The sequence below is a fragment of the Amyelois transitella genome, chromosome 21, assembly GCF_032362555.1.
Source record: "Amyelois transitella isolate CPQ chromosome 21, ilAmyTran1.1, whole genome shotgun sequence".
Taxonomy (NCBI): domain Eukaryota; kingdom Metazoa; phylum Arthropoda; class Insecta; order Lepidoptera; family Pyralidae; genus Amyelois; species Amyelois transitella.
The window spans coordinates 6,185,205-6,202,118 of record NC_083524.1 but is presented as its reverse complement, the minus strand read 5'-3'; the positions used below and the strand labels follow the sequence as shown (position 1 = coordinate 6,202,118).

The window sequence follows — 16,914 nt, the reverse complement described above, 5'->3', positions numbered from 1 at the left end:
CGCCTACGTTTGTTACGGCGATTTTAATGTCTTGGTTGATATACTCATACTATAGAGTGCCCGCGGCTCCCATCCGCGTAAAACGAGAAATATTTTAAAATTTCTTACATACATACATAAAATCACGCCTCTTTCCTGTGGAAAAAAATTTCTTTGCTGTGGAAATTTCGGAAAATACTCTCTTAGTGCGCATTTCGCATACCTACATATCGTTCGTATGTCAATTTTAAAATATTTGAATCCAGCGGTTTGGAGTGTGCATTAATCTGATATCCCCTTTTATATTACAAAGAAAAGTAATTTTACTACGAGTATTTAGTAGTAATTTTACACATTGTATCTACTATACCGGTCTAGTACTGAAGAAAAAAGAAAGTGTGTGCTAACTGAATTAAATGATAATGAAATTATTTAGCAGACAAAGAGCTACGTAAAGGAGGTAGTTAGTAAAAAAAAATTATAGTCGTTTGCGATTTAAGTAGATTTAAATCATTGCCTGACAGAGTAATAAACTTTAAAGTGTGTCATTCTGAAAGTAACATTTATTTTTATTTTTACAAAACAATTTCGCACAATAAAAATGGCACATCAACAAAAATTAACATTTAATCAAAACTACATTAACTCCACCAAGCATTATAAAACATTTAAATTTATAAGAAAAGCAGCAGTTATTATATCTAATTGCTGAAAAAAAGTTAAACGACTAGACTTTAAACAGCGAAAGCCGAAAATGTAGGTTAATTTGGAATCCTGATCTGACTGTGCTAAACTATTGTTTTTTTCATCAAAGTCTATTTCTTTTTAATATTTATAAAAATAAATTGTTAGTTATCTCTTTTAATAAAGTATTTTTAATAAAAATAAATACTTAGATTTGAGATGTATAAGTATATCAAACCCTTTTTTTTTAATTCATATTTGTTTGTAATTAGTTATTCTTTTATACATACATACATACATACATATGATCACGTCTATATCCCTTGCGGGGTAGACAGAGCCAACAGTCTTGAAAAGACTGAATGGCCACGTTCAGCTATTTGGCTTAATGATAGAACCGAGATTCAAATAGTGACAGGTTGCTAGCCCATCGCCTAAAAGAGGAATCCTAAGTTTATAAGCCTATCCCTTAGTCGCCTTTTACGACATCCATGGGAAAGAGATGGAGTGGTCCTATTCTTTTTTGTAATAGTGCCGGGAACCACACGGCACCTTATTCTTTTATTACTCAATTAATATAAAACCAATAAGTTACTAACATATACAACATAACATATAACTCATATAAGTTTCAACAACCAAAAACCACGAAGGTTTGTCCGGATTATATGCCAAGACTAGAAGTAGAAGAAGTAGAAAATTCTAAAATTAAGTCAACCTTATGCTTCGAAGCACACGTTTTTATTTTGTCCAATAAAATAATAGTCGCTTACTCTGTTCTGCCACCAACGACGGTTTAACCAATATATATTTATTTAACTGTGTGAATAAATAGCACGGAAAATCGATCGAATGTCGGTAGTAAAGTTTTTTCCTAACCGCGTATGAAGCGTCAAGCGTGTAATATAATTACATGCATGTACTTCGTGTAATTATTTACTTGTGCACGCTTCCGGCGGTTCCGTTCGACGAATTGATGCTGAATTACTTTTTTTAATTACTAGGTTTTCGTATTTGGGATGCTTGGGATTAGAAAGTATTGCTCTAAAACCTATGAAATGAAGAAAGTGATGGTTTTAAAACTGATGACGCTGTAGACTCCTGGGTCCGAAATATAGGTATTAGTTTTTTATGGTTAACTCAAAAACAAATTATTTTACCATTAAATAAATTTTCTCATATTAATATAATGCCACAGGTAAAATATGTATTATCTGTTAAAAACTTGAGCAAAGCTGGGGCGGCCTGTTGAAATAATTACAAAATATTTGAAATTTCTCAATTTTTGTAATATTATGTTAAAACGTGTCTCAGTGAAAGTGCATTTTTTAAATCGTAAAGGAAGTCATTATTTATGTGACACTTGCTTTAGATATCACGATGAAAATGTGAAATTCCGTAAAATAGTATATAACAAACAGGTTCAAAGTTTAACACTTGAACAAATCAAGTCTTTTTCCATTGGGATTAGACAGAGCCGGTTGCAACAATACTCGACATTTCTAAAATGGAATTACTGAGATTCAAAATGAAATAGTATCCCTAGTTCCTAAACCTTTCATTTAAAAGTTTCACCGATTTAGCGGGATGAGAAACTGCTTACTCCCTTATGGTGTCTTTTACGACATTCACGGCAAAGAGAATAGTCTAAAGTGCTAAACCACACGACAATACACGAAAAGGCCAGCCACTTTTAAGTGCTTTTTTATAGGTACTGTAATAGAGAACACTGACTGACCACCCCGATACTAGGAGTACATACAATATTGTCTGCCCCGTAAGGGAACAAGACGTTGTTTTAAATATGTGATTGATTGACATATCAATGCAGTGCCTAAACCTCTATGGCTACAGATTTAAATTCAGCATTGAACCTCGATGGCAATAAATACTGTACTAACAGAGAATTTCCCAAAATTCCCGCGGGAAATTATCGGGATTTTTGGTTTCACGCGGGCGGTGCAGCAGGCATACCCTAGTACGTTATATAGTGCATCAACGACCTGAGGGGTTAGTGCGAGTTTTACTCAATCAAAAGTAATCATGAATTTGTATGGAATTGCATTAGTGCCATCGCGTTACCACTAGATGGCGCTGATCAAATCACATACAAATTCGCGTTTACTTGCTCGACGCGTTTGATCGAGTAAAACTCGCGCTCCTCTGTAATTTGTGTTACAAACTCAATGAACTTTCCGCATTCCGAGAGACACCTGCGGCTTCGGACATATTTGCAAGTTTACAGCTGATTAGGGACATCCTCTATTTATGTTAGTTGTTAAGTACTAAACTTGTTACAGTTAGGCTACTTTGCGACGCGCATATGCACGCGTATAGTTCATATTTTTAGGTACTGAAATAAATAAATATACATATATTACACAGATTGAGTTAGCGTCGAAGAGTTCGAGACTTGTGTTACGAGATACTAACCTAAAGATACAATATTTTATCTTAAATACTCATAAAGATTAACATCCAAAACACAGGCGACTCAAAGAAAGTTCGTTCCTCAACTGGCCGGAATTCAAAGCCGGGACCTTCAGTGTCACAGACAAGCGCACTACCGCTGCGCCACAGAGGCCATCAAAGGTAAATTAATAGAAATTCGTTAATTAATCCATGGTTTTCGTTAATTAATCCATGGTTATTACCCAAAGTAATTCAATATGAAATCTACAATATCATTTTGCGTTTTCTTTAATTTCAAAATATATTTTTCAACAAAAAAAATAATCAAGATTGTTTACATTATTTTCAATGCCTATATGGAATGTAGGTACATGGCCAAGCCCATAGAAAACTGAATAAAATAAAATTATGTGATCGAGCCTTATTATTGTAAGATTATACAAGTCATTAAAAAAGTTGAATGTTATACAATCATGTACATATATTTCAATTAAAATTGTAAATTTTATACTGTATTTATTCTTAAATATACTGTTTATTTATTTATTACCTCTGCCACTGTCACATGATTATACCGATATAAAATTGTTTGCGATAATTTTGTAGACAGGCTATAAGTAAAATATAAAAAGGCCCTCGCCGTCAGTTCGTCTGTTCAGTCGCCCTTTACCTCAACCACGGGAAAGAGATAAAGTCCTATTCTATAGTGCCGGGAACCACACGGTAAAATCATTTCACACGATTAAACCACGTTGCGATTTGAGAATAATATACCAGAAACACCGCAAATTATATTATTGGTGTCAGAATATAAAATTGGTAAAAGACGCTTACCACATTTGTGAAAGTCGATTTCTTGTTCAATCATAGGGTGCGCCTAACTGTTTGTGTTGTTTATGGTATTTTGTTTACGCTGAATTGGTTTGTTTATTAACTTAATAATAACAACATGTAATTTGTTATTATTAAAATATTATTTGTTCTATAATAATGTACATGAAATATAAAACATGACAGAATAATTTAAACTTGAGAGAAGAGAACGCTTTTGAATATGATCCTGGACTGGGAAAGTCAGGTTTTTACACGAAGCGACTCCTGTCTGACCTCCGCAACCTTTGCCTCATGCAAACTTAACATATGTTGAAAGTAAACTGTTAATATATTCTATATGCTTTAACTTGTAATGAAAAATGACTTCAGTTATAGAACTAACACAATTTTTTAAAACTCATCACTCGTCCATCGACAATAAAGTATAAATCTATGAATAAATCAATCACGGTCAATCAATATCCGTTTCCCGATTACCCATAACCTTTCAACATGGAAAATTACAAAATTATGCAGATGTACCGTTCGCCAAGCCCTCATAGAACTCAATAACCATAGCTTGATTTACGAAAAACACCTGTCCATACTGTGATGTAAACACGCACACACAGAGTTATTTAATGTGAAGAAGCGGCCGAATGCAAATATAATTACATAATACGTTAATGAATTTGTTAAAGATTAACATATGATTTGTAATGTATCATTATGTAATTAATTATATTATCTCTATTATTGCCTTCGTGGTCTAGAGATCACGGCATTTGTCTATGACTTTAAGGTCCTATTTTAGTTTAAAGCTTGCTCAAATCAGAATATTGCTAAATGTAATAACCTGGTTATTTAAAAAGAATTATTATTCGCGAATCACGCTTTGGTGTCCATAATATACATACTAATACTGTTATATCGAAAGAACACAAAACCTACTATGACTGCAAAATTTTGATTAAATAGAGTATAGAAATAAACCTTCAGCTACTAACATTAGGTAGCCCCATTGTACTGCCATATAAACTCCTTTATATATGAGTAAATTTTCGTAACGATTTTCGTAAATTCCAAATTGAAATTCGATTGCAACAATTCATAAAACAAAGAAAAGCCACTGAGCAACTATGCTCGGTGAAACACAAAATAACAGTATGAGAAACCATTTTAATTATAACGTTCTAGTTTATTTAAAGGTCTATGCACATTACATCTAAGCCGTAGGCGTTTTGTGGGTCGGCTCAAGGCAGGCCGCGTGCTTAACATAACTTAGCGTCTTGCTCTATCTGGCCAATCATAACTCTTCAACTGATTTAATCCAGTACTTTATGTCCGGGGTTTCGATGCGTTGATAATTTATTAAGGATGAATTTTTCTGTAAATAATTAATTCTATGTACTCCGAGGGGAAAAGAGATTACCCCTTTTTTACAAACATACATATGGTCACGTCTTTATCCCCATGCGGGGTAAACAGAGCCAACAGGCTTGAAAAGACTGAATGGCCACGTTCAGCTATTTGGCTTAATGATAGAATTGAGATTCAAATAGTGACAGGTTGCTCACTAACGCCTAAAAGAGAATCCCAAGTTTGTAAGCCTATCACTTAGTCGCGTTTTGCGACATCCATGGGAAAGAGATGGAGTGGTCCTATTCTTTTTTGTATTGCCGGGAACCACAGGAGTAAATTGAGATTTAATAATAGCAGGTCGTTAATCCATTTTCAAATTTTCTGTCTCTGTGACAAATGAAGGTAATCAAATTCGGTCCAGTAGCACTAAATTCATTACAACAAACTTAGGTTACTAATGTAAGGTAATGAAATATCTTTGTATTTGTAACAAAGTAAGTTCATTCACACTGCGTTTCGTGTGGTTCTCGCATGTTGGTATTAGCATAAAAACAACAAACATATTGACTGACATTATCTGAATCACTACTATTAATTTGTTCATCTGTCACATTGCAAGACAACTGAATATGTACAGCTTAGATGTTATCTAAAAGAGTAATTATATATTGAATTGCTTTTTTTTAACTTACATACATATAATTACATACGGTTTATCCCTCACGGGAAAGACAGAGACAACGATCTTTTAAAGATATAAAGGCCACGTCAACATATGGTTAATGATGGAATTGGGACTCATATATAGTGACACATTGCTAGCCCATCGCCTCAAATAAGAATCCCTTTAGAATCCTTTCCCGTGATTGGATTTTACAATCTGCATAGGGAGAAAAGCAGCTCTTTATTATATTAGTATGGATGTCGGATTAAGATTTCTTTTTATTTCCATACTCTTATAATTAATTATCCGTATCTTCTTAACAAGAACGGATTATGTGCAAAACTGGGAATACGCAAATATAAAAGAAAGATTATTTTATATTATCTCCCAACTATAAGACAAAAATAAAATACTTGACCAACTTTTAGGCGATGGACTAACCTGACACTATTTGAATCTCAATTCTATAATTAAGGCAAACAGCTGAAAGTGACCTATCAGTCTTTCAAGACTATTGGCCCTGTCTTCCCCACGGGATATGGACGTGATTATATGTATGTATAAAAGCAGTATTTTTTCGTATGATAAGCAAAATTAAACCTTGTTACCGGGATAATAAAGAGCCCTCTTCTAAGTGTAGTAAGGATGCAACCATTAATTTCTTTCTTGAAATTTTAATTTCAATTTATTTATTGCATATCGTTTTGTACATTTCAGTTCTAACTACTACTATAGTCACTATTTTAATAATGGGTACAACATGAAATACATATTTTGAAAGTCCAACACAAGTGTGGGCTGAACGGATCAATAGTATATTAGCATATAACTTTATTTTGCACTTATCTAAAAACACATGCTCATAATTTCTAAAACGAGTAGCGACAGCACAAACATCCGTCATTTTGCAAATTAATTAGTTGTCAATGTTTTTTTTTTTTACGATCGTGATACAAATGATAGATTAACCGGTAGTTTCGATTAATCGAATTATCTCTATCGAATCAGTTTTTTAATGCATTCCAAACTGACGTTGACAGTAATCACTGAATTGAATAGGGAAGCAAAAGTGTGTATTGAATACCTATTTCATTATTTAAAAAATATTCAACACAACAGAAAGGCGGGCAGAGCTTATCCTTAGTTAGATTTTTTCAAACCAACTTTCGATCTTAAGATGTTCGCAATATTAAATTTTTTTAAAAATTATAGGAAAGCCTAAAATATATTTAAGATTTAAAAAGAAGTTTATAATTTAAGTTAGGAAGGGTACGGAAGTGTTATAAGATAATTTCTGGAAGCCGCCCCGCAGCATGGCACGCACGATGCATTTTTTATCGCGCGAAAAACTTTCGCTCTTTCGCTTTTTATTATGACTTGAAACGGGACAGCGATAGATTTTCGGGCGTGCCATGCTGCAAGGGAAAAAAGTTATGTACCCTTACAGAGTAGCAGGCTAAAGCGAATATTTTTAGGAACAGATGTTTCTAAACAGCATATTAAATCTGTGAAACCGTACCCCTTTTTTTCTGCAGACCTTACCAAACCTGTTAAGTCAAGTCTCATCACGCATTGTGATTCAAACTTGTAATGATTGATTGTTGTACTGATTTTGCTGACCGTATTCACTCATGACCGTTACTTTACATGTGTATGTCATGTACCGTTTGCCGTATTAATCTCGAAAACTTTTGATGCCGAATATACTTTGATCGATAAATCAAAGATACAATCGCGTGTAATGCCTTCTGGGGTAGACAGAGCCAACAGTGTCGACTGAGTCGCTTGAGATTAAGATGATAGAGATTAAGATGATGAGAAATGGAGTGTTCCTACTATAGTTCCGGGAACCACCAGTACTTCTAAAAAATTTACATGTTTAAAACTCTTAAGTGATAACTAAAGGATAATGTATAGCCAAAACTAATTATATATTACGACGATAATTAATAAAATTCGCTATATTTCATAATAAATATGTGTCTAAATAAACATCTTAAACCCTGATATTAGATTACTGCATTTTTATTAAGTAGATATTTTTTTAAGTATTAATTATCTAAACTGGATTATGTAAACGTGAATGATAATTACAATAATTTAACATAATCAAACATTAATGCATAGTAATTTAGCATTCAATCCACTGCATAATAAATATTTAGTAACCTTCATATTGTCAGACAGAACTAGACTACATCACGAATAAAGTGCCTAAAATAAAAATTATACAGATGTTTACTTATGGAAATCTGTCAAAAAAAAAACAATATAATTTTAATAGAGAGACATGCAGTGAAAAGAAAAAAATATTCCGCAGTGTAGATACGTAAAAAATGTTTTCATAGTAGCGAGCCTTTAAACACAATAAAACATATACCAGTTTAAAAAAATAAATACACTTGCAAATGATCAAATATTATTTATGATTGAAATCGTAGCTACTTTGGCTAGTGACACTGTAATTTTTAACCGATTTATATAAAAGGATAGGAGGCTTCTCAATTCGACCGTATATTTTGTTTTTTAATTTTGTTATCAATTAAAAACTTGAGTCTCATTTATCGTAGGTACTCACAAGCGACTCACCCCGGTTTCGGGCGAGTGTAATGCTGATGTTTCATAAAACTTATCAAACCTTATTGAATCACTCTTATCTGTTAATCACATACATGTATACATAAAATTGCGCCTCTTGCCCAGAGAGGTAGGCAGAGACCTCATCTTTCCACGTTACGCGATTCTTGCATACTTCTTTCGGTTTTCTATTTTAAAAGAATTTGTAATAAAATAAGAAGAAGGAGTTAGATTTGCTCATTCATAAAGACAGGCATCGTGAAGCGACTTTGTTTTGTACTATGAGTAGTGACAGTGATAAACAGAGGTCACATTTGTGTTCTCAATAGTTTTGCGCAGGTAATAATAATAATGCGCTTACGCTTTTAAAAACCTATCAATTTTAATTGTTCGCATTCCGCGGCAGCCTTGATATTTTATTGTAAAATTGTTAGCAATGTATTTTTAATTTGTACTTTTCGTACATGTCTATCAAAAGTTATTATTATAACGATTTTCATATCGTTTCATTTGTAGAAGAATTTTGTCATTAATCGATATTTTATTGCCAACTGTCATTGGTATATACATATATATATATAATTTAATAAATTATTTTCCACCAACTTCTCCATTTTCTTTTTGTAGTAGACCGATTTAGATGAATTACCTAATCTGTATAATACGAATAATTTTGCGTATATATACGAAAAAGGATAATGGGTTTTCTCACTCGGCAGAACTTTAGGCAAAATAGTATTTTACACAACAGAATAACAATTTACACGCGAGCATATCGGTGTTCGACTACTAATGTAATTTATTATTTTTAAAGATAACATGTATTTTGTATGGTATTATAATCCTGATTAGTTACGCAGTGTTGCATAAATACTTGGATTATACATGACGTGCCTTACTTATCATTTCTCTGAATGCATTCCCTATAATTGGATAAGTAAAGTTGTTTTTAACCTTCGCATTTTACATTTTTCTTCTAGAGTAAAACTGTATTTGAATTTGAATTATGACCTTTCATCTTTTTCAGTAATTTATGATGATTTACATTCATAAAACAATTATTTCAGTTTTCTTGTATCGTGACGTCATATTCTCAGCAGCATACATACATTCATATGGTCACGTCTATATCCCTTGTGGGGTAGACAGAGTCAACAGTCTTGAAAAGACTGATATAGCACGTTCAGCTATTTGGCTTAATGATAGAATTGAGATTCAAATAGTGACAGGTCGCTAGCCTATCGCCTAAAAAAGAATCCCAAGTTTGTAAGCCTATCCCAAAGTCGCCTTTTACGACATCTATGATGGAGTGGTCTTATTCTTTTTGTATTGGTGCCGGGAATCACACGGCAGCATCGTGCATTTCATCGCCATTAGCTCATCAACTAACAAACTACTAAAGATGTTGTTTTCTTTATGTTTCCCTCATATTTCTCAAATTAATCAGTATTTGTGTCGTTAGAAAACGCAGGTAAAAAACTTAGAATGTGTCGTCACTCGAGAGGCGGCGACTCAAATTATTTATCAATGAATTAAGAATTTTGTAGATAACTGGAAAAAAATATAGAGTCTGTTCAGAGTGTGAGCTTTTCATTTAAGAAAAAAGAAGTGTTAGGTTAGAAAAAGTTCACTTAGCCAATTGTTAATTCAAGCCGCGTTTTACATTCTTAGAACTGTTTGTTTACTCGTTCATATCTCGAAAACAAGCCTTCTTGCTAAACGTCGAAAGCGTGGGAAGGACGACCGCCTATTGTTCCAAGATGATATTTAATCTGTGGACGATTGACATACAATTTGAAGTAAATCTGTGTAATTGTTTTAAGTATCTGTGGTCGTAATTACAAGATGTGGAGTTGATGAGGTCTGATTTGCAGAGTTTGAAATCGATTCTTGTTCTTTGAGGTCGTGACAAAAATTTCAAGATAAGACTACATATCATAACATGAAAGCACGTCTATATCCCTTACGAGGTAGACAGAGCCGATAGTCATCAAAGGACTAAAAGGCCACGCTCAGCTGCCTGGCTCAATGATAGATTGAGATTCAAATAGTGACAGGTTGCTAACCCCAACGCCTAAAAGTGGAATCCCAAGTTTATAAGCCAATCACTTAGACGCCGTACAGTCGTACGAAATCCAGGGGAAAGAGATGGAGGGGTCGTACCTATTCTTTTTTCTATTAAATGATTGTTTTTTTTTATACATACGCAAACAAAAGGAAAAATATGAATACATTATGGATTCTATAAAGGTTTTGTACTGAAACATATAACTATATGTCAGAGTGTTTCATTCAGTCTTCAGTTTTTAATTCAGTTACTAAGCAATCACAGTGAGAGGGTGGATTATGTGATTAATAAATACTTATTCCGATTAATTAAAAATTAAAGAAAACAAAATCTATTTTTTTGCCTGTTTTGCCAAACGTAAAACAAACATTGTATTATCGCCTACTCAAACAGATACGATTTTAATAAATCCTTCAAAATACACAATAAAATACACGCCTTGGCACACATACTTAGACTCTTATATACATAAATACGTGGATAAAATACCAAATGTAATATAAAATCAGGAAGTCAGTCACGGCTGCGGTCTTATAAGTAATTATTATGCCGATTGACATTGCAAGACTAGGAACTGTATCGTTATTGATACGGTTAATTTAACTTAATAAGTCAAGTTCATGTGCATTCATAGGTGCCAAGTTATATTGTAACTGTTTTTTTATATTGTGTAATTTGCGTTTATATAGATATTTATTTATTTATTTAAAAATTTATGTCCATATATAATATATATAGTTACACAATATAGGTACATAGTTAATCTTCATAAAGGAAAGAAGATGCTAACTAACGGATTGATTGACATATCAATGCAGAGTCCAAATCACTACTGAGAGTATAAAGATCTGAAATTCCCCCGGGAATGGAAATGTGGGATTTTTTTATATTACGCGTGCGGAGTTGCGGTCGTAATCTATTAATAAATAAATATATACGGGACAAATTACACAGACTGAGTTAGCCTCGTAGTAAGTTTGAAACTTGTGTTACAAGATACTAACTCGACGATACTATTTTTTATAATAAATACATATATAGATAAACGTCCAAGACCCAGGCCAATCAGAGAAAGTTCGTTTCTTATCATGCTTTGGCCGGGATTCGAACCCGTAACCTACGGCGTCACAGACAAATGCACCACCGCTGCGCCACAGAGGCCGTCAAATTATTCTATCCATTACATTATAATAACACCTCTTTCTTGGTGGGGTAGGCAGAAACTACATCTTTCCACAAGCCAGGATACCTGCATACTTCCGCATCTTCATCCACACATACTATTAGCACTTATATTTTTTTTCAAAAGATTTCTCTTATAAGCATTTTAATAGGCTCCTATTTATTCCTTCTCCATGCGATAGGATTCCTGCTTATCCTGTTATTTAATCAAAGAAGGCACAGATACCCAATAAAAATATTGGTCCACTTAAGACCGGTACCTGGTACAGTCGACAACAAAATAGCTTAGAGCCAACAAACTCGAATAGACTAGAAAGTCCAGTGAGGTGGATGACCTAATAATAAGCATAATATTTATTTATTTTAAATAGAGGAAACCTCATTTTCAGTTTTTGTTTCTGAACTCCAAACAATCTTGTCCAATCTAGTAGGTAATCACAAGATTACTGAAAATTAATAACATTCCACGTTACTTTATGTATCTCACGAAATAATTATCCAATTAAAAGTTCAAAACTAGTTAACGTTTTCTGTGATGCGCGAAAAATGTACATACACATGTACATACAAACAGTCAAAAAAATAATGATTTTGCATTCCATTGGTCCTAAAAAGTATTTCAGTCCTGTTAATTTATTTTTAATGTAACAGTGTGAGTTACAGTTTTTTTATAATATGTATAAGTGCATCTTCTTCCTCCTGGCTATAGACCCGATTGCATCTGCACCACTAAGGAGTGGAGCCCCCTTGACCATGAATACTAGATTGGATGCATCAGGATTTAACACGAAGCGACTCCCATCTGACCTCCGCCACTTTAGTAAGAAAACCTTAACCCGTATAGATCATGGTTACACAACTGGATTGCCTAAATGTGCAGGTTTTCCTCACAATATTTTCCCTCACCGTGCGCCCCACCATACCACGTATAATTTAATATATGTATACATGAATATCCGCCTAGCTTGCATGAAGAGAGTTATGAATGAAGCGAAGGAAGTATGCAGAGATCGTGGCAAGTGGAAAGAGGTAGTCTCTACCTACCTACCTAATAGCTTACCGACTGTATATGTAGCCCACTGTACATGTACAGCTATGAATGAAGTACGGAACACAACTGGTTCCCCGCAAGGTCGCCAGGCAACCGCTTATAACGAAAGGAATGCACAGATCAATAGATTTATCGACGTATGTTAACAGTTTGTAGGTTTGTTTACACTGGTATTATTAGGTCGATATGTTAATTGTTATTGAGTGTCTATGGTCAAGTTAAGTGACAGAATAAAAATATTTGTGCACAGTTGAGGAAGAAATATCATTTAAAATTATTGAATACACAGATAGATAGATAAAACTATTTGTTGCGTCATAAGAGTAAACCATACAAAACAGCAAAAAACAGACAGAGATGGTACAAAGGCGGACATATCGCTAATGCAATTTCTTCTAGTCAATCTTTGGGTGGAAGGAACAGCTAAAGATACAACCGAAATAACTATCGGATAATTTAATTTCTAAACGTATTACACACATATCTTATAGTCTTTATACCTTACGGTGAAGACAGAGCTAAATAGTCACAACTTTCAAAAGCCACATTTATTTGGATGACTGAATGATGAAATTGCTTGCTTACCCTTCGTCCAAAAAGCCTGTATTGGTCTATGTTTAACCTTAATGTTAAGCCTTAACACTAATAGTTACTTAAGATCCAAGAATTGCATTTTAATTCGCATAACAAATAGTCAACGATGTGGTTTTACAATATTCTCAGGTGTATAATCGAATGGCCGCAGGTTGTGATTTCACTCGATCAACTACTGTTATCGAAACTCGTTTGGACTCGATTTTCTAATTCGTATTGCATATCGTCTGTATCTATTTATTATATTTGAATTTAAAGTCATTATGGAAAGTATGAAATAATTTAAATGTTTATGTAAGTAGGTACTAGTGTTTTGCCTTGGAGCAAATTCCAATGGTTTTTGGAATTTTTTCAGAAGTGGATATTTTTACAAAGTTTTGCCAAAATGCAGAAAAACTTTCATTTTTTATCAGGATCAATGATTTATGATATAATAAAAAATAAGACTATGTATATGTATGACATAAATGTATGTTTATTTTCTTTTAAATATATATTTATAACTATATTTATACATAATATAAAAACTATTTTAGGTAGGTGTTGAGATATTGTAGATATAAATTTATTTTGTTATGTCAACAAAATAATAGATTTACCACTTCTATAGTATGTTTCTAAACTGTTTATTGCGTACAATGGAAACTAAACGCTAAAGAATTCTATTTAATTTCAAAGCTATATCATAGAGTAACAGCTTAAGCCAGCTTATTGCGGTACTCGTGGCGTCAGATAATTAACAGCTTGTACCTACGTAACGTTCACCACTTACCGTCAGACGACCCGTATACTAACCTGCTATCTTCTGTGAGTTGCTCAATTATTAATTTCTAGTAATAGATATAATATGTACCGTGTGGTTCCCGGCACCAATAAAAAAAAGAATAGGACCACGCCATCTCTTTTCCATGGATGTCGTAAAAGGCGACTAAGGGATAGAATTACAAACTTAGGATTCTTTTTTAGGCGATTGGCGAGCAACCTATCTCTATTTGAATCTCAATTCTATCATAAGGCCAAATAGCTGAACGTGGCCATTCAGTCTTTTCAAGCCTGTTGGCTCTGTATACCCCGCAGGAGATATAGACGTGATTGTATATTATGTTTTTGGACATGGCCAAAGTTTAAACATTCGAGATTATTAAACATCGATTACAAAATGGTAGATACTGCATTACTGTTGAATAAATTCGAATCTAATCAAGACTCTTTTCTGACTATGCATACATCACAAATGCTAACTGATGCTATTACGGCGAGGAGCATATGCATTCAGATAATTGGATGTGTTACCATGCGAAGTTTACTAAACAGGAGTCTCTTCAAAACCTAATTAAACTGGAATGTCTCCCATATTACCTTTGTGACCCAAAAATATTCCAACCCAGCTTGCATCACGGTTTTTACAAGTCAAGTGAAAATCCTGCGGCATTACTTTCTTCTTGATTGCAAAATACAGGTTACTGTCAAATTATCCGTCAGGTGTATAGCAATTTTAATGCATAATATGACAAATTATACAAGTTATGCAATATCGACCTACTGAGTGACCGTTCGAGTTGCATCAGCCCATGCACTTTACAATGCACTTTCTTGTCTCTTTTAAAACTGGGTTTCTTGTTGCAAGTCTAATTGGTAGGTATAATTAGTAGGTAGTAAATATGGCTTTCTCCATTAGAGCGCTGGTGGTAGGGCGGTTAAAGTGCCTGAGTAAAAATTGTGATGCACAGGATAGCACAGGTTCAAATCCTACCTTGACCTGGAACCAGAGACGCTTTTTTAGTTTAGTTTGATTGGCAACCAATGATCTTACGGTGAGAGAAAACATCGTGAGGTGAAACCTGTAAATGGCTTTAACACCAGACAGACAAGTTATCATGATCCAATATGGTTAAGTTTCCTCTGCAAAGCTTGCAAAGGTCAGACGGGAGTCGATTCGCGATAAAACCTGTATAACTCAGTTTAGGATCCTGGTGAAAGACGCACCCTGGGGTCCTCTCCAGGAGTTAAGAAACCAACTGGGACTTAAACCAGGAGGATGATGACGGCTTATTTGATTCTAAGAGCAAAGTTATTAGGTAGGTAAATTGAGACGAACAAATCTAGGTTTGTGGCGACATCTCTACGCTACACGTCACAAACAACCAATCGCACAACAACTGTCAATCATCACGAAGAAATTGACGCGCTCAACCAATAGCAGCGAAGAATCTAAATCGCGCAAACAAAATGTTCACGGATTGGAGCATAAATACAATTTCCGACACATAATCGTTGGGGCCGCGATTCCCCAGACATAACACCTAGCCTGGTGGAAGATCTTCCCTTTGGTGGCGGTCGAGCCGAATCATCGCTCCCGCTACAGATTATATTAACCCAAAAAGGAAAAAATTACTAGCTGAAGATATGATTTTTCTAGGTCATAAAACTTGAAAGAGATCACGTATTGGTTACTTATATAATTGCACCTGCGCATAGTTACCCAACCTCAGTTAATGTCGACGTACTGAGACGCAACCACAAACCACTTGGTTATAACCTGAGGCATTCATTGTAATGGTCGCAGATTCGAGTCAATGGGGCAGCCCGTTTATTGGAACTTAGTAACTATGCAAAAAAAACGGAACAATGCATTGAATGGTAATTTAGAAGCTGTTTTGATTTTTTGGTATTTCACTTCCATGTTCAGTCTTTTCAAGACTGCTGGCTCTGTCTACCCTTGCAGAGAGTTATTCATAACTCTCTTCATGCAAGCTGGTCGGTCGATGGATTAAGTGAAAGAAGTATGCAGGGATCGTGGCAAGTGGAAAGATGTGGCCTCTGCCTACCCCTCCGGGAAAGAGGCGTGATTTATGTATGTATGTAAGAAATGATGGGTTTTTGGGCTTAAAATGTAGATATTGCACAATGATATTTCAACACATCAGTCAATGGTTAACGGTTATGTAAGATTGAATAAGTTAAGTTACCGACAGAACTTGTTGTTCCGACTTCAACGAACTTGTTTAAAAATATTAAATTATGTGAAAAAAGATGGATCCATCATTATTTTTATACATCCATGATCTACAGATACACAGAGCTATAAAGCCCAAAGTTATGCTTTGAAACGCTGGGACCTTTCAAAATACATAAACAAAACGAACTGTATTTTTAGTAAGTATGCACATTCTCTTGATCTTGATAGTGATAACCTTTTTATTGATTTCCATTCACGTACAGAAATATTATAAATAATAAAAACGAAAACAACAGCAAGATATTAACCATTTTTATTAAATAGGTATACCTACCTAATAAACCTTAAAAGAACTAATGTGATTATACAGTATACCTATTTCTTTCTATCGATTATATTTGCTTAGTGACCTATATGAAGTAATAAAATATCTGTCCGTAAATGTGTACACTTGTCAAATGCACATAAAATGTGTGAATTAGTAGTTGGCACTTATGTGACAATGTCGAGACTAGTATATACTCATCTCAACCTACTTTATTTTAGCGAGTATTAAAAAAATATTATAA

General features: G+C 34.1%; 1 protein-coding gene across 2 annotated transcripts in view; it reads left to right on the top strand.

The window, feature by feature from the left end:
* LOC106135564 (glutaredoxin domain-containing cysteine-rich protein CG31559) overlaps positions 1-16,914 on the top strand; it is a 74,485-nt gene that overhangs the window by 37,515 nt on the left and 20,056 nt on the right. The gene's annotated exons all lie outside the window — the stretch shown is intronic.